The sequence below is a fragment of the Podarcis liolepis genome (assembly GCF_965112155.1).
Source record: "Podarcis liolepis genome assembly, chromosome: 16".
In the NCBI taxonomy this organism is placed as follows: domain Eukaryota; kingdom Metazoa; phylum Chordata; class Lepidosauria; order Squamata; family Lacertidae; genus Podarcis; species Podarcis liolepis.
The window spans coordinates 13,902,409-13,925,035 of record NC_139567.1 but is presented as its reverse complement, the minus strand read 5'-3'; the positions used below and the strand labels follow the sequence as shown (position 1 = coordinate 13,925,035).

General features: G+C 44.3%; 1 protein-coding gene across 14 annotated transcripts in view; it reads right to left on the bottom strand.

The window, feature by feature from the left end:
- Nucleotides 1–22,627, bottom strand: part of ST3GAL4 (ST3 beta-galactoside alpha-2,3-sialyltransferase 4) — a 185,116-nt gene that overhangs the window by 137,869 nt on the left and 24,620 nt on the right. For 8 of the 14 annotated variants that reach the window (XM_083480684.1, XM_083480690.1, XM_083480699.1 and 5 more), the window contains exon 2: nt 7,111–7,225. The exons of the other annotated variants lie outside the window; for them this stretch is intronic. The gene's annotated coding sequence lies outside the window, so the exon portion shown is untranslated. The remainder of the gene's footprint in view (nt 1–7,110; nt 7,226–22,627) is intronic. 14 annotated transcript variants of the gene reach the window in all.

Sequence of the window (22,627 nt, the reverse complement as noted above, 5' to 3'; positions counted from 1 at the left end):
GGTTAAGAACAGTTTCAGGTTAAGAACAGACCTCCAGAACGAATTAAGTTCTTAACCCAAGGTACCACCGTATCACTAAGCCTGCTTGCAAGCCACTGGTTGTATCCAACGTTGACCATAAAGGTAAACGGTAAAGGTAAAGAACCCCTAGATGATTAAGTCCAGTCAAACTTGACTATGGGGTACGGCACTCATCTCACTTCAGGCCAAGGGAACCAGCATTTGTCCACAGACAGCTTTCGAGATCATGTGGCCAGCATGACTAAACCTCTTCTGGCATGACGAGATACCAGGATGAGTGCCAGAGTGCACGGAAACACTATTTACATTCCCGCCACAGCGGTACCAATTTATCTACTCGCACCGGCATGCTTTCGAACTGCTAGGTTGGCAGGAGCTGGGACAGAGCAACGGAAGCTCACCCCATTGCGTGGATTAGAACTGCCGACTTTGCAATCAGCAAACCCCAGAGGCTCAGTGGTTTAGACCACAGCCCCACCCACGTCCCGACCACCCACTTGTACAGAAAGGGGCAATCTATGACAAGAAGCTGCAGGAGATGGAATAAGGATAATGCTTCTTTGAAACATATGTTTCTGCAGTGTCTGATGCTTACAAATTTTCGGAGTATTAAGATGTATAAATCCTACGCGGGGGGCCGGGGGGAGGATTAAAATTGCCAGGTGATAATATTATCAAAAATCACATACCAACAATATGTGGTTTAACAGTGGGTCAACATAAAAAAACTCTTCATGCCCTTACTTCTGCTAAAAGACTGATATTGAGTCATTGAAAAGACAAAACCATGCCCCACTTGGAATGATGGCTTTTAGATGTAGTTTGTGTATGGAAAATTCTAATGTTATTTGGCTGCATTTGTAAAAAGTGCAATGACTTCTTAATAATTTTATACTTGTTAGAATAATGTTTGACTTTATTTTTATATGTGCTGGAAGCCGCCCAGAGTGTCTGGGGAAACCCAGCCAGACGGGCAGCGTATAAATATTATTATTATTATTATTATTATTATTATTATTATTATTATAGAATAACCGTACTACTTATATACCTGTATATTGTACTGTATCACAGTTTCAAGCGCTTTTTCTGTGTGCATTTCAATGCAAAGCTCCCTAATCTGCACTACCTGAAAAAAAATATGCAAACAGAAAACACAGCTTGCCTACCAAAAATGTGTATAAGAACGCCATATATTACAGGAAAGTGTGTCTAAGAAGTGCATATAGTAGTGAAAATAGCATAGGGAAATCCAATATATGGGGGGGGGGGAGGAATCTTGCAAAAATGGTATATCCAGAGAAATTCGCGGGTGAATTTTCGTGACAATTTAAAAGAAGAAAGATCTGAACTGGTGCAGAATTGTGGAGAACTGAACCAAAGTCTAGAAAAATTATAGATGCAGATCATGCTGGATTATGCACCCAATCTGCCCATTTTAAATGTGATAGCTTGAACACTTTCTCTATTCTCTCTATGTTGAGAATTACATCACAAACTTGGGTCTGTTTAGGAAGCACTCTCTTTTCCTATGAATGGACCCTCACTTACCCAGTTTAAAATATGCTTCTTTGATCACATCTGCATGTCCCCTTATTTCATGCCCGTCCTACACACCTTACTCTCTTTGATCAGAAATGATTGGCAGGCTGATCTCATAATTTGCCACTTATAGACTTCTTAGGCAGCTCATCCCAAAATTACAGAACAAAACGAAAACAAGTCCGCCTTGTAACATGGAACTGGTTTGGATCAAAGCAAAGAAAGGAGCACACCAAGGGGAAGTGTTTCCCTCCCCTGCAGATCCCAAAATAGCACTAAACCCAAGCAAGCTGTTTGGGGTTTAAACAGCAGGTGTGCAGCCCTGTTTATCTGAAAAGCTTCATGTCCAAGGAAGCCAATCAGTGGCTGCAAAGCTTAACTGAAGAGTGGGGGGGGGGGGAAGCAGAGGAGAGAGAGCAAGATTGCAAAGGCAGCTTTAAATGCCACTGAGATGAGTGCAGAGGGGAAAACCTAGTGCCAAGCGTGACAGCAGCAAGAGCCCCAGGGTGCCTCCTCAGTGAGGAAGTGAAAGCAAAGAGATTTTGGAACAGAGCAGTAGGGCAAGACTCACAGCGGAGTCCAGAGGGAGATCCTTGGATAGATTCAACAGCCCAAAAGGTCAACAACCAAAACCAAAGCATGGCAGCGTATTTTCAACACCATTTGTTGTGCTTATTAATGAGAGTGGGTGGCACTGTGGTCTAAGCCACAGAGTTCTTGGTCTTGCCGATCAGAAGGTTGGCAGTTCGAATCCCTGTGACAGGGTGAGTTTCTGTTGCTCTGTCTCAGCTCCTGCCAACCTAGCAGTTTGAAAGCACACCAGTGCAAGTAGATAAACAGGTGGGAAGGTGTACGGCGTTTCCGTGCGCTCTGGTTTTCGTCACAGTGTTCCGTTGCTCCAGAAGCGGTTTAGTCATGCTGGCCACACAACCCGGAAAGCTGTCTGTGGACAAACACCGGCTTCCTCGGCCTGAAAACGAGATGAGCGCTGCAACCCCATAGTCGCCTTTGACTGGACTTAACCGTCCAGGGGTCCTTTACCTGTTGTGCTTATTATCGGCCTTGTGAAACAGATTCACGGAAAGGATGTTAGTGTTCTTCCTTTTCACAAGCATAACACTTATGTTTTCATCCACTCATATTCCTCCAAAGAGCTCAGAGTGACAGGTGTTGAGCACCCAACCTTACACAGCTACACAAACACACACACCCCTTTTTTGCCTCCTCAGCACCCTGTGAAATAGGTTAGGCTGAGAAATGGTAATCCGCTCACAGCCAAACAGTAAGCTTTGTGCATGAATCGTAACTTGAACCCGGGCCTCCAAGGCCCAAATCCAGCACCAGTGATCTGGGTTTTCTGGAAAACAATTCCTAAGAAAATTAGAATAACTTGTGCAGGGAAATTTCCTGGGCAAGTGATCCAATTTGGCATGTTTCACTTACATTTCATAACCAAAGCTAAAAACTTTGAAAACTGCCAAGTGTGCCAGTTGTTGTCTTCACCACTGGCATCCATTCATTGTTACTAATGGATTATGAAACAGAAATGTTACATTGGAAAAAATAAAGCTCCGCCCAGCACTCCAACAGCTACATTGGCTTTCTTCCAAAAGACAAAAGCTTCTCTTCCCTGGCAGCCCAGATGTGATTCTATCTAACACTTCACAGGCAAACAAGCAGTGGCTGTGTCCAACCAGGGACAGCAAAGCTATTATGAGATATGGAAAATAGTCTTACCAACCCACAACAAGCCCTTATGAACACAGGAGGAACTGTCACCTCTGAATGTAATAAATGCCCATTTAATTGCATGTATCAATATTCAATGTGCACAAGGAGAGCACTGACCAAATATCTTGGGCAGCCTTTCCCAGCTCAATGTCCTCCAGATGTTTCAGCTGATCATGAGAGCTTCCATGCACAGCGCGGTCTTCAGGGTTGCAGAGAGCAGTGCAAGGCATCAATGATCAGCTGATGGTTGGGGCTTCTATGCAAGCCCTGACAACCCATCCATCAAACCTTGCCTGTGGGACGGTGGGGGAAATAAGGATCCAGCCTGGCAAACAAATCAAGTGCCTCACCCCTTTTTAGAGTGGAAATTTCAAAATTTCCAGCTAGGACTTCTGAATAAGTATCTTGCCTACTTTTTCGCAGATTAGAACAAATAGCTCAGTTGGTTAGACTGTGGTGCTGAAAATGCCAATGTTGCAGGTTTGATCCCCACAGCGGCATAGTCCTGCTCTGCAGGGGGTTGGACTAGATGATCCCCAGGGTCCCTGCCAGCTCTATGATTTGAATTACCTCTTCCCACCAAAGATCTGTCTCGCACTGCTATGTTTCTGCTAAATTATTAGCAGAGACAATTGCTAGATTTGTCTTTTGGGCTGCAAAAACACAAAAGGAAATCTCCCCCCAACTAAACATATCATACATTAATTACAATTTCTAATCTGGTTGTGTCCATCCGTTCATCCCCCAACTCACTCTTAACTTTCATATTTTATGGTATCCTATTGTTTATCTAATTTTAGGCATGCTTTTTATATTCCTGATATTTTATATCATTTATATATTACAACCCACTTTCAGGTATTTTGCATGTTGCGATATTTCACTTGTACAGTTGCTGGTTTTAGGGGTGGGTTTTTTAAAATCTTTGACTGCGTAATAAAGAATCTATATCTGACTGGAACTCCCATCAGTTCCTGTTCAGTGTGGCCAAGTTGGTTGGAGTTGACAGGAGTTGCAGTCCAAAAACAACTGCAGGGTGTTCTCGAGTAACATTTGCTTCCTAACCTTGCACCAGCCACAATCAGTGATGATGCCACTGGAGGAGAGAAACTGGGATGTATCTAATGCCAGACCTACTAAAAGTAATAGATGGGTGCATTAATTTCAATGGGTCTGTTCTGAGTAGAAGTTAGTTGGATAAGGCCCTTTATTCGCCGTTCATGGGATTCCCTTTCTACGCCTGGACAAATCACTGTCTATTTACATACTGTTTTCCACAGCAAGGAGAGAAGGGTGTCTGATGAAGCCACAGAAAGGGCTGCTTTGTCTTGTCACTTCTGGCCAGGCCATGAGAGACAGCTCTGAGTTGCATCTGTTTATTTATATCCCTTTAATATCCTCCCCTCCACGGTCACTTGCCAGCAGAGGACTTGGGCTCTGCTAATGCACAGCTCTTCTTGGGCTGTGGGCAGTCAAAGTCAACATCCAAGGTGCAAGTTCCATTTAAGTCAAGTCAGCCCACTGGCCCATCAAGCTCAGCGTTGTCTACACGGACTGGCAGGAGCCTGGATTTCCAAGCCCTATCTGGATCTTCTCCAAGTCCCCCACCTAAACAGATAAGGTACATACAAGCAGAAGAATGCTGCTGGATCAGGTCAGGGGCATCCACTCCAGCATCTTCTTCTCCCAGTGGCCAGCCAGATGTTCCTGGGCAGTCCACAAGCAGGCCATGAGCACAACAGCAATCTCCCCATTTGAATTCCCATAAACTGGTATTCCAGGGTTTCCCAAACTTGGGTCTCCAGCTGTTTTTGGACTACAACTCCCATCATCCCTGACCACTGGTCCTGATAGCTAGGGATGATGGGAGTTGTAATCCAAAACCAGGAGGAGACCCGTGTTTGGGAAACCTTGTGGTATTCAGAGGCGTACAACAGGAAGTAATCACAGCCAGTAGCTACTGATAGCTCTTACATTCCACCAATTTGTCATACGGGTGCTACAGAGAGGGCCTTTTCAGTATAGGCAACTTGATTATGGGGTGCACCGAGGCTCAAATGGCACTTACATTAAGAGCCTTTCAACACCAGGTAGAGAGACCTTTTCATTTCCCCAGGCATTTAGAATGACATTTTGCCTTTGTAAAAAGATTACTGGGTTTAAAATGCTGTCTGTGCTGGTTTTTTAGGCACGAAATTGAATTGATTGGCTTATTTAATGTTCTAATTGTATACTGCTTGAGTTCCGTCTCACCCACCCAGAGGCCCTTGCTGACCGAGCGATTAACTAATTTTCTAAATAGATACATGAATGGCTGTTACTGAACCTGGGGTGGTTTGAATGCATGTGGCCTTCACCGAGCTATGGCCCCACCCCAGTGCTAAACAAACATATCCACAGCCACCATTTTTTGTGTGTGCGTGTGCACACGTGTGTATCTGCAGGGGAAAAGCATTGTGCATTTGACTAGGCCAAGAAGGGTCCCCATGGCCTCTCCAAACGCATTTATTTCAGAAGTGAATTAATTCTTTAGGTTTTATTTATTCATTTGACATATGTTTGCCTTTCTTTTCAGGAGCATGAGATGTGATGTACCTGGTCCTCCCCCTCCCATGACCAAGTGTCCCGGTCCTAACTGCCCTTTTCCACACCTCACACCCATGATGTTTCCGTTGACACCTGGAAGTCTTACTCTCTCTACCTGGCCCTGGCGGCCTCCACCAAAGAGCCCCAAACCTTCTGGCTCTCTTAAAAAGAATCTTCAGCTACTGTGAGGGTTGGCTTTCAGGTGTGTGGCATGTAAACCACACAAAAAGGTCATAACGCTGAAACTGTGAGATAAGATGGCGCCCGGCACACTTCCTCTGTGCCTTTGGACGCTCGTGCCGATAGAAATCTTGAGCTCTTTGCAGCTCTCAGCAGAGTTCTTAAGCAGTGGTAGAAAGCGTTGCCTTGTGTGTGGATAATAAATCAGACTGAATGCAGGCTTCTTGCTAATCTCTAACAGCCTTTAATGTGAAGAAAAACATCATAAATCAGTCCCGGTGAGAGAGCAGACATTCTTTCGTCTCTCAGCCAAAAACGAAAGGAAAACTCACACACAAAGAAAGATTCCCGTATGTGAACCAAACCACGCCTCAGAATGTGAGACGTCACACAGAACTGTTTAACCCTGTAAGTTCTGATTCTCCTCACACCCCCTCTCGTCTCGCATCCTGAGGGAAACTGTGAGTACAACTCACCCCAAACACAACCCTTCACAGAACTCCCCATGTCGCTGGAAGGTCAAGGGTTTGGTAAACCCATCAGCTAGGTTCTCCCAGCTCGAACAATACTTGAGCCGTATCCAACCTGCTTGGACACTCTGACATACATTCTGGAAACGTATGTCCAAATGCTTGGTTCTGGACTTGAACTGTCCAGATTCTGCCAACCTAAGACAAGGTTGATTGTCTCCCCAAACCGTTATGGGCAAGTAACAATCCCCACAGATCTCTTGGATCAAGCACCGGTAGAAGTCCAACTCCCTGCACAAATCCGACAACGCACTGAACTCAGCCTCAGTGGAAGAAAGTGCAATAAGACTATGTGAACCAAACCACGCCTCAGAATGTGAGACGTCACACAGAACTGTTTAACCCTGTAAGTTCTGATTCTCCTCACAGAAACAATTTAAAGTGTTTACTGGAAAAGTATTATCATGGCAGCGAGGGGGGAAGAATTTTAACATCTGAATAAATTGCAGCACCCACACCCAAAACGAAAGAGCAAAAGGATAAGAAAATAAGAAGGTTAACGGCATACAGCTATTCCTACCTAGACTGCAACTTATTCAAGTTCTTCCCAGCGACATCTTAGTGTCAGAGTTCTCAGGGTTCCCGGACATTCAGCTTCCCTCCTGCATTCCTTCTGCCGAGCTCTTTCTGCAAAACTGAAAAAAGCATCAAAGCTAAAACGTTTTCCCCCTTCCTCAGACACTGCAGTGCCAACGAACTGACCTTTAGATTTTCACACATACGAAAAAGCAATTAACCCCATCTTATCAAAACCCAAAATTATCAAACTCTCTTCCTTCACACCCCTTGTATACCTGTCCATGCACTGGAGTCATCTCCTTGCGGTGCAAAATGAACTGGAGATTTATTCCACGGCAGCTCAGGCTACTGTCACCTGCCTTGTGGAACTCATTGCTCAGGGAACTCTTGGAATGGTAGCTCTATGAGAGGAATAGGGGTCTCCCAATAACGCTCAGCGCCCTTAACAAATTATAATTCCAAGGATTCTTTGGGGAAAACAAAGCCTCTTTAAAGCTGTATCACACTGCTTTAAATTTATGCTGTAGATGGGGCCTTAGGCAGGCCCCAGCATTGTACACATTTTATTGAAAGCTTTTTAAAAAATAAAAATCTGAGGTTTTCCCAGAAAGATGAGTTTACTCATGGGCAGTATCTGATTTTAATTTTTTGAAAAAAGAATGTGTGTGTCCGTGCCCGCTCTGCACCTCTATTTATATTTTATTGTTTAGTGGTTTATAAATATTCCTAATAAAACAACAAAGCAGGCCTGCGAGGTAAAAGTGACGCTTAACTCAAGGTCACCAGGTAATGTTCATGGATGAATCGAGACTTTAAGCAGCTTTTCCTCAGGCCTTGTTCTTTCTGATTGATTGATTGATTGATTGCATTTATATTCCACCTTTTTTTCCTAAGGCTCTCAAGGTAGCATATATATCGTTCTCCCCCTCATCAATTCTCCCAACAACAACCCCTATGAGGTAGGTTATGTTGAGAGCCAGCGGCTGGCCAAAGTTCATCCACTGAGCTTCATGGCCAAGTGGAGATTTGAACCCTGGTCTCTCAAGCCCTAGTCAAGCTCTCTTACCACTACACCGCACTGTCATATCTCTCACTCAATCCACTCAGCAAGGGGAGAGGAACCTTTCTTCGTTCAAGGATCACATTCCTTCACAGGCCTTCTTCTGAGGACCACATGCTAGTAGTGAAAGTGTCCATAGGCCAGAAGCAAAAGTAGGAAGAGAAACAGATGTAACTCTTGACCTTTTGTAAACTGGGCTATATTCCAGTCACACAAAAGCCCAAGGCTTCTGTATCTGTCTCTCCATCCTGCCAAGCAAGAGGCAATATCAAAGTTCAAGGACACATCTAGGTGTGGCAGAAGCACTCAAGGAGGCCATGGAGGAAGGGCTGGGGAGAAAGTAGTCTGGGGGGAGTCCTGAGGGCCAGGCAGAAGGCTTGGAGGGCCATCCCTTCACTAAACTTAGGTCTGTGTGACACTAGCTCTGCTGCCTTTTAAAGTCGTTGCCCCTCATCCTCCCTCCACACAAAAAACCTCCACTATGTCCATGGGGTAATCGCCTCACCTTGCCTCATGGCTACCTCCAACAAGAGTTATCAGGGCTAGGTGTCTTTGGTAAGCAAGCTATGCCCACTAGGCAACAAAGCTCAAAATTATTATTATTATTATTATTATTATTATTATTATTATGTTTCAAGAGTTGAGCCTGGGAAAGCTCAAACCACACAAACACCCAGCCAGTTTTTTCCGATGTGCATACTGAATCTAACACCACCAGCTCTGTTCGGAAACATCCCAAGTGATAACCACAGAACACTAGTTTTTTGCCTGCTACGGTGACACACACCTGTGGCTTCAGCACTAGCAGGAAAGCTATGATGTATCCTTGCACCGGCCATTCAGGAAGAAGCATCTATTTATGGGGCAACCTTGGTTTCTGGCTATTTGCTCGAATAAAGGGAAACCGCCTTGGGCCTTGCCGCAGCATCCGTCACCGCAGTTTCTGAACCCTGCCAGCCCCTCGCTTGCTGCTACAGCGATTACTGTGCTGCCACCCCGGTAAAAGATGCCGCAGCTATTCTCCTCCCACGGTCTCCAGTCCATTTGGCAAAGTGGCTGTTGAACTTCTTTAGGTAGCTTTGAATGCAGGTCAGCATTTTTCTCTCTCTCCACGCCTCCCTCCCTCCACTCCATTCTGCCTGCCCTGTAAGATTAGAAAGCGCAATCTGCAGAAAATGCACTCGTGTGCTCATGCGGCTGGTGCAAAGTCTTTGACATGATTCCGTGGCCTATATTTAATGCTATCTGCTGCTTTTCAAAGGCGTGGGATTAGCCGGCGGGCCAATAAGCTCTACTATAATGACGTTATAAGCCTAGGGGTTGAGAGTCTATGGAAAACTATAGCCTTGATGTCATTGTTTTTACAGTTTCCCCTGATGCCTTACACACACACACACCACAGAGAGGGTTATTCTCCTCCTTGCTGATCCTGTTGCAAGCGGGGTTAGATTAGGACATCATGAGCGCTGACGAAGGAGAAAGACAGTCAGTCAAGAGAGACTCTACGGGAAGCCACTTCAGACCTCTGCATGCTGGTAAAAAGGACGATAGAGTACACCTAATAAATTCCCAAGTACACGGAAGATTCTGTCAACCTTCACTTACACTTTATTATATCGGCACTTACAGTCCACCCTTCCACCAAACGTTCCCAGAGCAGGTTACAAAAATGTCAGGATTAGAAACAATTTGCATTAAAATAATAAAATAAAACTGCAGAACCACCAAGGACAACAGAGTAGAACAGCAGCAAACAACAAGGAGAAACAAGCAGAGCTATACAGTGGACCCTCCAGATACGAATTTAATTCGTTCCAGGGGTCCGTCCGCAGCCCAAAAAGCCCGTAGGCAGATCCGCCACTTCTGTGCACGCACGCAGCGTGATTGAGCGCTTCTGCACATGCAATGAAACCTGGAAGTATACACTTCCGGGTTTGCTGCGTTCATAACCCAAAAGTTATGTATCCAGAGGGTCCACTGTACTCCACAACACATGTCCTGGTGCAAGGTGCAACTAAGAATCTGAAATGTTTGTCACCGATACGTTTTGTTCTGTTTTCATTAACAGATTAAGAAACTACATGTATGATAGTTAGGAACTATGTTGTCTTTGATATTAATCTACTAATCTAACACATTTTTGTGAACTAATACAAAAGTCGTTCCAAAAAAAAAAGTTGAGCAGAGTGATTGATGACTACAGCCAGTGGAGGCTAGGTCATTAGGGCAAATGAAGTCTTCCCCCACCCACCTCAGTCTGCCCCCACCTGCCTGCCTTATTTACAACCAATCTAGAAGGTGGCACAACCTGTTAGCTTCCTCCTCTTTAGTCTTGCCTTTGTAGAACCATGCAGGGAGAGGAAATGACAATTATTTGGCTCTGCCTATCAACGGCTCAGGCTCTGCCTAGTGTTTGGGCTCCCAGCAGTGTTCTGCTCCACCAGTCTAAATGGGCTCTGGCCACCACGGGCTACAGTTTTTGCTGGTTATCGGCAATGGAGGAAACAAACCCTATTAGTTGTACTGCTGGATAAGTTTTTAATGGTTACTGTATTTGTTTAAAAACCAATCCCCAAAAAAATTAAGTCACAAGAAAGGTATCTGGCTAAGACCACTGACATTTCAGGTTATATACACATACCCTCCAACATTTCTCCAATGAAAATAGGGACGTGCTATTCCATCCATTCATTTATGCATGTATGTATGTATATATTATCTTGCCCATCTGACTGGGTTGGCCCAGCCACCTTGGGCAGCTTCCAACATATTGAAAAACATAATAAAATATTAAATATTAAAAACTTTCCTATACAGATGCCTTCTAAAAGGTTGCATAGTTACTTATCTCCTTGGCTCAGGGACTGCATAACTCCATCCCTTCCAACATTTCTCCAATGAAAATAGGGACGTCCCAAGGAAAAAGGGGATGTTCCGGGATCAAATCAGAAACTGGGACGGCTTCTGTAAATCCAGGACTGACCCTGGAAAATAGGGTCACTTGAAGGGTCTGTATACATGACTGGACAAATTGTTTTATGATGTATTAGGCAGCCGCTGAGAGCCAATGTTGTCTTGGATGTGTCTGGATAAGTGCTGAGAAAAAAAGGAACACTCACACAAGCACACGCCTCAAGACAAGCATGACGAGAACACTGGTTTATCTGAACCACCCGCCAGCCCAAAGAGATCTGATCAATTTGCACAACAAAACCAGTGGACCTTAATATTTTGAGTGTAAGGAGGATGCCTTCAAAGGGAGCGGCTGTGCAAGAACAACGTCCAAATGAAAGCTACAGATGTTAATAATTATGGTGCAATAGCCTCACCCATAGAGAGAGCAGGATACCAATATGATGAGCTCAAGTTAAAATGACAGCTTTAGAGGGGAAAGGGGAGAAATGCTTTTTTAAAAATACCAAAAAATAAAATAAAACAATGTAAAAAAGAAAAAAACTCCTTCCTGAATACTGTAAAAACAACCATTTCAGAGTGCAATTCTCAATAATTTTTCATGGCTTTCTAAGACTCCAGCAAAAGGAAAACTTATTGCAAAACATTGCAAGCGGGGCCAAAGGAGATACAGTTTCTTTTTGCTTTAGAGCCAAATATTTTTTTCTAAAATGTGCTTTTATTTTTGTTTCCCTATTTACAAATCCTTAGGAATTAGCATGCAGAGAATCCAGCAGCATACAACGTACTTCCTCAGTCAGTACGCATGAGACTCTTAATCTCAGGGACACGGGTTCAGGTCCCACACTGGGCAAAAGACTGCTGAACTGCAGGGGTTAGACTAGATGACCCCTGTGGTCCCTTCCAACTCTACAATTCTGCATGAATGATATTCCCAGTAAGTCCTTGAATATTTTCAGAACTGGGGTCAATTTTAATCAGGAAGCAGGAAAGAAGAAGGGACAAAATAAAATCAATTGAGCTTCTCTAGCCAAATAATACAGTGGTACCTCGGGTTACATACGCTTCAGGTTACATGTGCTTCAGGTTACAGACTCCAGTAACCCAGAAATAGTACCTCGGGTTAAGAACTTTGCTTCAGGATGAGAACAGAAATCGTGCTCCGGTAGCACGACGGCAGCGGGAGGCCCCATTAGCTTAAGTGGTACCTCAGGTTAAGAACAGTTTCAGGTTAAGAACGGACCTCCGGAACGAATTAAGTACTTAACCCAAGGTACCACTGTATCCAAATGGATTTAGCACGATCTCTCTCACCATTAAGGGAAAGCAGCAGCCTGTGAACAGCTGAGTTTGCATATTCTCCCTCCCCATGCAGGATGGGCAGGGCATTTATTTTTTATATTCATTTAATTTAAACTGTATTTATTTAGTGCATTTGGTACGCTAGTGCGTTTAGTGCATTTGGTACGTTAAGGAGCTCAGAATGATGTGTCAAGTTCCCCTTCCTCATCTCAGCCATGCCTAATTCACAGAGGAATTCTTTTCGCCTCACAATAACCCTGAAAGTTAGGTTAGGCCCCCAACTGCACTATGCATTTAAAGCAGTTATCATACCACTTTAAACAAGCATGGCTTCCCTCAAGGAATCTTGGGAACTATAGTTTCTGAATGGTGTTGGGAGTTCTTAGGAGATCTCGGTTCCCCTCACAGAGCAACAATTCCAAGAGTTCCCTGGGAAGAGGGATTGACTGTTAAGCTACTTTGGGATGGGAACAGGGGGGTCTCCTAACAACTCTCAGCATCCTTTACAAGCTGAAGCTCGCTGGAAGGGATTTGTAGGTCCCTTCACACAAATGTGGTGGGGCTATCTCAAAGTTGCCCAGTTCTGGGATGAGATGTTTTGGGGAACAAAAATATTGGGGAAACCTGTAAAGAAAGAAAGAACCCTGAATGGCATTGTTGAGTACATTCAGTGGAGACAGCCAAGAGTTGTTTTATAGAAACATTTAATTGGCTACTTAAAAATTGGAAATTAAATGTACAAAAGTGATATCATGCCATTTGAGAAACAGCACTTTCTGATAAGTTCACAAAAACGTTTTGCAACTAAAGGGCAATAATAATAATAATAATAATAATAATAATAATAATAATAATAATAATAATAATAATAATATGTTCATGGCAGGTGGCCATTCATCCAGCACACAACAGTGATTCCACAGGACAAATTGTACCTGGCATATTCCATACCATATGGTTCTGCTAACATTTTCCTTCATGTTCATATTAGCAACTTTCAGCCTCTTTCCACTTCAGGGCTTGTCTGAACTTTACTGTTTGCATCTGAACTGTGCCTCTATGTAGAGGAAAGGGGCGGGGGTGTTCAGTTCATTGTCATCATCCATCCCCATATATTATAGAGAGAGGGGGGGGGGTTCATAGCTGAAGGAATGATCTGAACCTGGGTTTCCCAGGTCTTAGTTCGACACTAACCATTACAGTGGTGCCTCGCAAGACGGAAAGAATACGTTCTGTGATTCTCTTCGCCTAGCGGTTTTTTCGTCTTGCGAAGCAAGCCCATTGACGGATTAGCGGATTAGCGCTATTAGCGGCTTATCTGCTGATCAGATCAGCTGATAAGCGGCTTAGCAGCTTAGAAAAAAGGGGGGGGAAGGGGAAAAAACCAGCAGGAACTCGCAAGACATTGTAGTCTTGCGAAGCAAGCCCATAGGAAATTCGTTTTGCGAAGCACCTCCAAAACGGAAAACTCTTTCGTCTAGCGAGTTTTCCGTCTTGCGAGGCATTCGTCTTGCGGGGCACCACTGTACACCACACAGGCTGCAGTATACCACCAAGCACTCACCCCAGCATCTCATACAATGCTTTCTTTTTGGAGGAGAAACTGCAGCTGCAGAGCACTCTATGCTTAACAGCTCTCCAGAGGTGAAGGTGCTGGATTTACTTCCCTCCCTCATCACCCTGTGTACAAAACTGAAAAGCGTAAGATAAAAACCAGCTGTCGCAAGGAAGAAGAAGATAAAGAGAGCATTGTCCCATGTGTCCTGGAAATTTCAGGGCATTTATCTGTCCCCTGTTGGCTCAGAACCACCCTGAACACATCTTTATTTTCATGCAAAATCAATTTGGACCCATACGTGCATGAATTGGCTGGAAAGAGGAACTTGCTCATTTTCCACAAGGACTTCATTTACAAATAAAATAATAATGTGTTAGAGGGCTGTTGTGCTGAGACTTGGCTACACTGCACCTGACATTTACCACATTCAAGCATAGTGGCAGGTGAGTCATTAAGGTGATCATCCAAGACAATTGCATCAATTGATTCTCCCCCCAAAAGTCCCAACTACTAACAAAGCCAAATGCTTCAGAAAAGTCACACTAAACAATGTGGTATTAAAGCTGTCTTCTGGCTGGCCCAAAATAAATCCTGGTTAGTGGAAGAAGAAGGAATAGATGTGGGGCCTGACGATGCCCCCCCCCTCCCAAGATGGAGGGGAGAGGTCCTCCCCTTCTGTCTCTAGATGATAGAGAAGACAAAACAGATCTGCCAGCCCTCTCCCCTGACCCTCCATTGTTGGGAAACAATAGTTTAGGATCCCTCCCATTCTCAGATTCTCATCTGCTTTGGGACTAGTTAGACATGCAGAGGGTTGAGAGATCTCCCTTAGAGTCCAAGTAAATCAGAGTTAAGAGGGTTTGAATGGTGTTGAGACAGTGCCTGGCCCTCCTCAGCTAAACCACAAAATTATTTGCATGCTTGAAGAAAGCTGAACTGCCAAAGTACATGCAACTGCCTCCTCCCTACCTACCATGCCCCAAATAAGGAATGAAACCAAAAACACCTCAAGGTGAAATCTAGCCACAACCACACCACTGACTCTCTAGAAAGAGCTTCATTAACAGCAACAGAACTTTTCAGCCTCACTGCTTGCAAATACTGTTGATGCCGATGGGGGAATCTACTGCTGCAACACTCCTACTGCAACACTCCTACCTATTGATCCTCTCCAATCTAGTCTTTAAACACACACACACACACACACACACACACTTAGCCTCTTGCGCCAGTTATACACCTCAGGTTTCATGCCAGAAGGTGGCACTAACTGTAACCACTGTGGGAGAAACTTGTTTGCAGCCACTGGAATTTAAGAATATTGTAACGTTAAAAAAGAAAAGAAACCAGAGGAAGTGGTTCTTGGAAGAGCAGGATGTCAATTTATACCTTCATTAGAGCCAGTATTTCTGAGAAAGGGGTGTGTGTTTGTGTGTTGGGAGGGTGGGCAAATCCAGGAATGCAATCAACCATCACACAACTTCTTAAACTAAGCAGATTTTCTGGCTATACCTCCCAGCGGAAACCTGCACAAACCAAGCTACTTGGAATCTTTGCCCATAGCTTCAGGTTTTTGCATAAACACATGCCTAAGTTTTTGCTGAGCCTCCCTCCTGCAAAACTTGCTTGCTGGGCGGTTAAATACGGCAAAAACTTCACACTCCCGGTGATGACACTGCCATGGCCAATGGCCATCCCTCGCTAGCTGGGTATCTAACATTCTCTGCCTGCTTTTAAGGGATGCAAATGTTTGAAAGTGCTAGGGAGTACTCCTCTCTCCTGCCTGGAGCTGGACCCAGATCAAGGGATCTGGCAGGTCTCACCAGATACGGAAAAGAGCAAAACAGCTTAGAGTTTCACTCCCAAGAGGAGAGAGGCCGCTTCCTTTCAAGCATTATGTCAGACTCAGTGCTAGAGCTGGACAGATCACAGCCTAGCACTCCTTAGGGTAGCTGGACAGAACTAAAAAGCGTTTGTCAGGATGAGAAGCTGAGTTTCTTTCTCTGAAACAGAAAGCTGCGATGATGGCCAAGGGGATCTCCCACGATAGCCACATTGCCTTACTTCACAGCCATATCAGGGGAAGGCAGAAACGAGACTGGCTTCCAGATCTCTGGGGATCTCTGGCAGATGGAGTTTTTCTTGACTTAAAGCTAAAGGTAAAGGACAGTTAAGTCCAGTCGCGAACGACTGTGGGGTTGCGGCGCTCATCTCGCTTTACTGGCTAAGGGAGCCAACGTTTGTCTGCAGACAGTTTTTCCGGGTCATGTGGCCAGCATGACTAAGCCGCTTCTGGAGAAACCAGAGCAGCACACGGAAATGCCGTTTACCTTCCTGCCGGAGCGGTACCTATTTATCTACTTGCATTTTGACATGCTTTCAGACTGCTAGGTTGGCAGGAGCTGGGATTGAACAATGGGAGCTCACCCCGTTGCGGGGATTTGAACTGCCAACCTTCCGATCGGCAAGCCCAAGGCTCAGTGGTTTATACCACAGCGGCACCGGCGTCCCCTTTTCTTGACTTACACTTGCTTAAAAGCAGCAACAGCCACATTAAATTAGTCTGCTAGAATCAAGAGAGCCAGGAGTGCCTTTTCTGTGAGAGAGAACTGTGAAATTCAGTTCTGCTACTGAGAATAAAAAGGTACCCTGTTCCTAGGCTATGATCACCCCTTCTCTCCCCAAAAGCACACCGTTTTAAACTGAGTCCCTTTGGTGGATCTTAAGACTCCAAGTATGCCATGTCAACAAAAATTGATCCTTTGCACACTTGAGATCTGCCCACCCCTGAGAGCTGCAGCAATGGGTCTCAGAATGAAAGCCTAGCTAAGACACTTGAATCCCCTGCTTCCTGGCCTGACTGAAGAAGAAGAAGAAGAAGAGAAGAGTTTGGATTTGATATCCCGCCTTTCACTCCCTTTAAGGAGTCTCAAAGCGGCTAACATTCTCCTTTCCCTTCCTCCCCCACAACAAACACTCTGTGAGGTGAGTGGGGCTGAGAGACTTCAGAGAAGTGTGACTAGCCCAAGGTCACCCAGCAGCTGCATGTGGAGGAGCGGAGACGCGAATCTGGTTCACCAGATTACGAGACTACCGCTCTTAACCACTACATCACACTGGCTCTCTTGAAAGGCTCAAGCCTCTATCCAGGACTCTCTCTGACCCCAGACAGCCTGCAGCTAGGAGTTGCTCCTTTTCATAGCCCTTATGCAGCCTAGCCTTCTGACCACTTAGCCAAATAAGCTCACTCACTTGCTTACTTCAGTATCAGTATCAGACTTTATTTCGGTTGCAGACTGAAATATTATTGCATTTATATCCCACTTCTTTCTCCAGGGAGCTCAAAGTGGTATGAATGGTTTTCTCCTTCCTCATTTAATTCCCCACAACAACCCTGTGAGGTAGGTTAAGCTGAGAGGCACTGACTGGCCCAAGATCACCCGGTGAGCTTCATGGCTGTGTGGTGACTTGAACTCTGGTCTTGTGTGGTGACTTGAACTCCAACACTCTAACTGCTGCACCACACTGCCTCTCACTCCTAACTAGGGATGGGATTCAGTTCACACTGAGGGCAAACATACATAATGTACACTTTCCAAAACAAGACACAAACCAAAACACAGCCATCCTTCAAAATTCACAAATTTTGCAAGGTACAAACATGGGTATAAAGTATGCCTAAAAATGCATATATATTAGTGAAAATTGCATACAAAAATGCAATATGTTAGAGAATATTATTGCAAAAAATGTGTTCATTAGGCAAAATTGCATACGAACAGCTGAATATTGGAGAAATTTGCACTAAAATGCTGGTGAATTGTCGAAGGTTGGTTTTTTTGGTTGTTGTTGTTTAATGCAAACTGATGTAGAAATGTGGGGAACTGAAATTAACATGGGAGAAAGGGAACGAGACAAACAGAAACTGACAGTTTAGCCCATCCCTACTCGACCAAAACCCAAAAGCTGTAACATAAGGTTTGTTCTCTGCAGGAAACAAACCACAGGCTGTGGTGGCTTATAACTCTGATAAGGCAAGTTATAGCTGCAGAAGCACAGAAGCAGCAGAACAAGAGGAGGAGCGAAGCAGACACTATTTTTCGTCTCGGTTCCCCGAACACTTGTTCGTTCTTGCTAAACTATGCTTTGGCTTAGCGCTACATGTGAATATATCTCTGAAATAATTATCAAAATCTTCTCAGGGAAGAAGTAATTGCTAGTTTGTTAACCTTTACTCCACCAGACATAGGCGCCGACTCCATGGGGCTTGAGGGGGCCCGAGCCCCCTCAAAAATTCGTTTGGGGGGGCTCTGCCCCCCCAATAATCTCCGGCGCCCCTCCAGCAGAGCGCCATCGCCGCCCCTCCCCCAGCCCATAATGCATGCCTCCTGCCCTCCCTCCCGAGCAAAAGCTCCACCTTCGGAGCTGATTAATAGGAGCAGCACGCTCTCCCCTATTCGCTCACGAGGAGGCGGCGCCACTTTATCTGCATATTCATGAGCTTATTTATTATTCATGAGCTTTCCCGGGGCCCCCCAATATTTTTTATAAGTCCGCGTCCCTGCCACCAGATGTTGATGAACAACAATTTTCATTACCCCTAGCCATTGGCCATGCTTCCTAAGGCTGGTGGGAGTTGTAATTCAGCAACTTCCTGAGGGTCAAAGCCTCTCCATTCCTGCCAACAATTTGTACAGCCCCAAAGCAAGCACATCTGCTGCCACAAGCACCAGAAAAGAAAGTCGTGTGTGAGGCTATGTAATTTTTCGAACTGTTCAATTACCCCAGCAAAAAGCCGCTGCTGCTCCTTATTATAATAGGACAGGTGTCAGGAGAAAGAAAAGTTCTCAGACGCCAAGCCTGAAAGCAAGGAAGGTGGAAATCAATGCATTCCCATTCTGAAACCATCTCCAGGATGGAAACAAGTTAAACTAGCAAGCAGCAAAAAGATTGCTATTGATGGCTGGGTCATTTAAAAGCTATCTTGGGCAAGGCCTCTTTGAATGACGAGTGCCTAGCAGGAGGCAATATAAGCCAGGAAATTCGACTTCTATTTCTAAACTTTGCCTCTTGGGAACGTGGGCAATGCAATAATATGCTCTTCAATAGCACTTTCCATCTAAGTATCGCAAATGCATTACAAGCAATAATGTATTACATTTCACAAGCCCCAGGTGGCAGATACATACATCATCTAAGATGGAAGAGACAGTCGAACAATCTAATTCTTTATCATTTACCTGCATCTGAGTGCAATGAGTGACTGTTTTGAAAAGGCTTCAGCTCCCGCTTGTTTTCTACATGCAAGACAAAACAACTGTGAGTGACGTGCCCCTAATTTCCCAGCTTTCCACTTTCACAAATCACTTTCCGCATCAGACTGGCTCAGTCATCATGAACTCTGCGTAATAAACCACGGTTTACTGGACCAAAATCAAGCATTGTGTCCACACACTCCATCATCCCCCTCCCTTCTCTCACATGCTTAATGTAAAACATAGACTATTTATTAAGCCAGTTTCTCATTACATCTGAATCGGGGAAATGGTCAAACCACAGTTTCCTGGTTCAAATGCAACAGGAAACTGAGTTAATGAACTGCAAAAGTTTTCCACTAATGAAAGGAGGTGTGTGCAGACACAACATTTGATCTTGATCTAATAAACCAGTTTATTGGACTGAGATAATTACATCTGAAATGAGCTACTGAGCTGTCTGTACAATGATTGGGATTCTGGGGCATGCTTTAAGAGAGATGTTCAATTCACAATGAGAATCAGTGCACTAGAGAGGACTTAGCATTCACCTGCTCATTGCAAGGAAAACTTAGAAGCAGGGAAGCTTTCGAGCCATCACTGGTTTTCTCAGTGAGAACCACTTGTGTACACTATGTTACCTGTGGATCGTCTTCCCTTATTTTTAGCTGCTTTTTATAAGAAGCTGGTAGAGTCACCAAATTCCAAAGTTGGCTTTGAAAAATAATCAGGGTCATTGATTTAAGGACACAGTTAAGTTCCTATGGAAAATAAGTCACGAACTAACAGTGCTAATGGACTGATACAAAAAAGTATTAATTGTTATGTGCTACTTTCCTAGTAACTTTTCTGTGTACTTCCAGAGGGCAAAAATTATAGTTTAGAAGCTGATATTATTCTCTTTGTTCTGCACAGCTTCTTTGAAGCACAGCATATTTTTCCACCCAAAGGGTAAGTTCCACAGAATATGACGGTCCTTTGTGTGAGAATCACAGAGATCCAACACATTGAGGAATACCTCGGAGGACACAACTACTAGCGGAGCACAGACCTTGCATGCAAATAGGCCCATGTTCTATCTTTGGCTGAGAAAAGCTCCTATCTAAAACCCCGGATAGTTGAGACCAATCAGTGTAAAGCTAAACCAGGCTTCCTCAACCTTGGTCCTCCAGATGTTTTGAGACTACAATTCCCATCATCCCTGACCACTGGTCCTGCTAGCTAGGGATCATGGGAGTTGTAGGCCAAAAAACATCTGGAGGGCTGATGTTGAGGAAGCCTGGGCTAAACAGGTCCATGATCTGCTTCACACTCCCAACACCAAGTGTGAGGGAACCACCGGCCCTTCAGATGTTACTGGACTACAAGTCCCATCAGAACTGCCCATTGGCCATGCTTTCTGGGACTGATGGGAGTTGCAGTTCATCAATATCTGGGGGCCCAAGTTCCCCACACCTGTTCCACTTCATATTGGTTACCGTGTGGCAATGTAACCCAAAAGGACTCTGTATCTACCGTCGTTTCCAAATTTACCTCCAGGTCTGCTGATTTAACAACTGCTCTGTTTCGTTAGGGTCCTACAAGAACTAAATGCTATTGGGCATGGAAAGATGTTTCATAACTTGTCCTACATCCAGTTAAGATGTCTTCCTTGCCCCTGCACTTAAAAAGTACATTACTTCAGAACCCATTTGTCCTCTGAAAACCAAGGTTGCCTAAGACCCAAGCGTTGTACGGCATGTGGAGCGGGGGGCACATCCCACTGACCTCATCCTTTTTCTTATTTCACTGGAACACTCCCTGTCTTATTTATTCATTATATTTAAACCCTGCCTTCTTCCTCCCCAAGGAGTCCAGGGCGGCAACAGGAATTTCACGGAAGGAAAAGCAACCCTTCTTTGCAAAGACCATCAGTGTAATGTCCTAATTTCATTGTGCAAAGCTTAAGGAACACAGCAGGAAGCGTAATGTTCCATTTAAAGTCAGCTTCTGAAGAAAATAATGTTTTGGGGGAAGTCAAACCTGCCAAGAGGAAAGGAAGACTGAAGGAATGGCAAAGTCATTCAATTGTATTCCTTATCAGAACACCGTGGCCATGATCCCTTTGCAATAACAGCTTATCACAAAACCATTACGCTCAAAACAGCTTACAACAATGAGAATGTTACCACACTATCAACACTTGCAAGGATAGTTCCATAACAACACTCATAGAAGGAGTTCATATGTGAGTTTCAATTTTTAAGCATGACAACTAGTTCAGTAATACTTTTTCCCTCCCTTCAGAGGATGGGAGTGGTGGTTTGGGGTTTTTTTTAAAGCCCTGAAAATTAATGAGCTGACAAACCAAATAGACTTCCAGAAGCGCGGCAGGTCAGGACGAGACTTTTTAAAACACCCTTACAAATAATCAGGACTCAGATGAGAAGTTGAAAGAACCACTCAGGGACCTCTTTCCCCAATGAATATATATACATATTTTAAGTTTAAAAAGACTCTCTCTTTAAATCCAATTGCCAGTGTCAAGTCTGCCATTCTGAAGAATGTTATCCAGGGAATCCCCAAGGCTAACACAGTTCATTACAGCGAGGAAAAGCAAATAAAATGTTGTAAAGACGAAATAAGATACATTTCCAATTACAAGGAAATAGGTTTACAAATACGGTTTTAAGGCTGCGATCCTCAACCCCACTTAACCCAGGAGGAAGCCCCACTGAAGTGAGCAGGGCTTATTTCTGAGTAGACATCATTTGGGTAGACATCAACTTCCTATCCCATTTTCCATGGAGATGTTGTTGTTTCTTCCCTTCTGTGGCATCCTATCTTCTATCTATTCAATCATAACCATGATATTAGAATCTAATTAATTTTGCTGTTCATAGCTCAAATCCTGCTCACGAGTTCATCATACTATAGTATTTCTTTATGTAATCCAGAATAGGCATCCATTCTTTTCTGTCATACAGTCAATGAGCCAGGAGGACTTTCCAAAACACCGAGTGATGATTCATTTAGGTAAAGAGTGGGGCTGAAACTGTCCTCCCAATAAACTTAATTTTCCTACCATCACCACATATGCTGGTTTTGTTGGGGTGGGGGTGGCCTTTGTTAAGAGTTTACCGTTTACCATTTTCTTATCAGAGGGGTTGCTTAATCGCAAAACAAGTCATTGCTTTCTGAAAATGAGCTATGAAGAACACACAGCAAGATACAATGAAAGCCCCTCTAAGTTGCCCACAGGGAGAAAGGGGCAAACTGAGAACCTTTGGAAATCTAGGGTTGAAACATGGAATTTATTACGGTCAAAGACCAGCTTGAAAAATCCAGAGTTAAAATTATCTGTATGATGCTCAGGGCCGCATTTAGGTTTGATGAGGCCCTATGCTACTGAAGGTAGTGTGGCCCTTTATATGTCCAGCTGTCCTTTGTC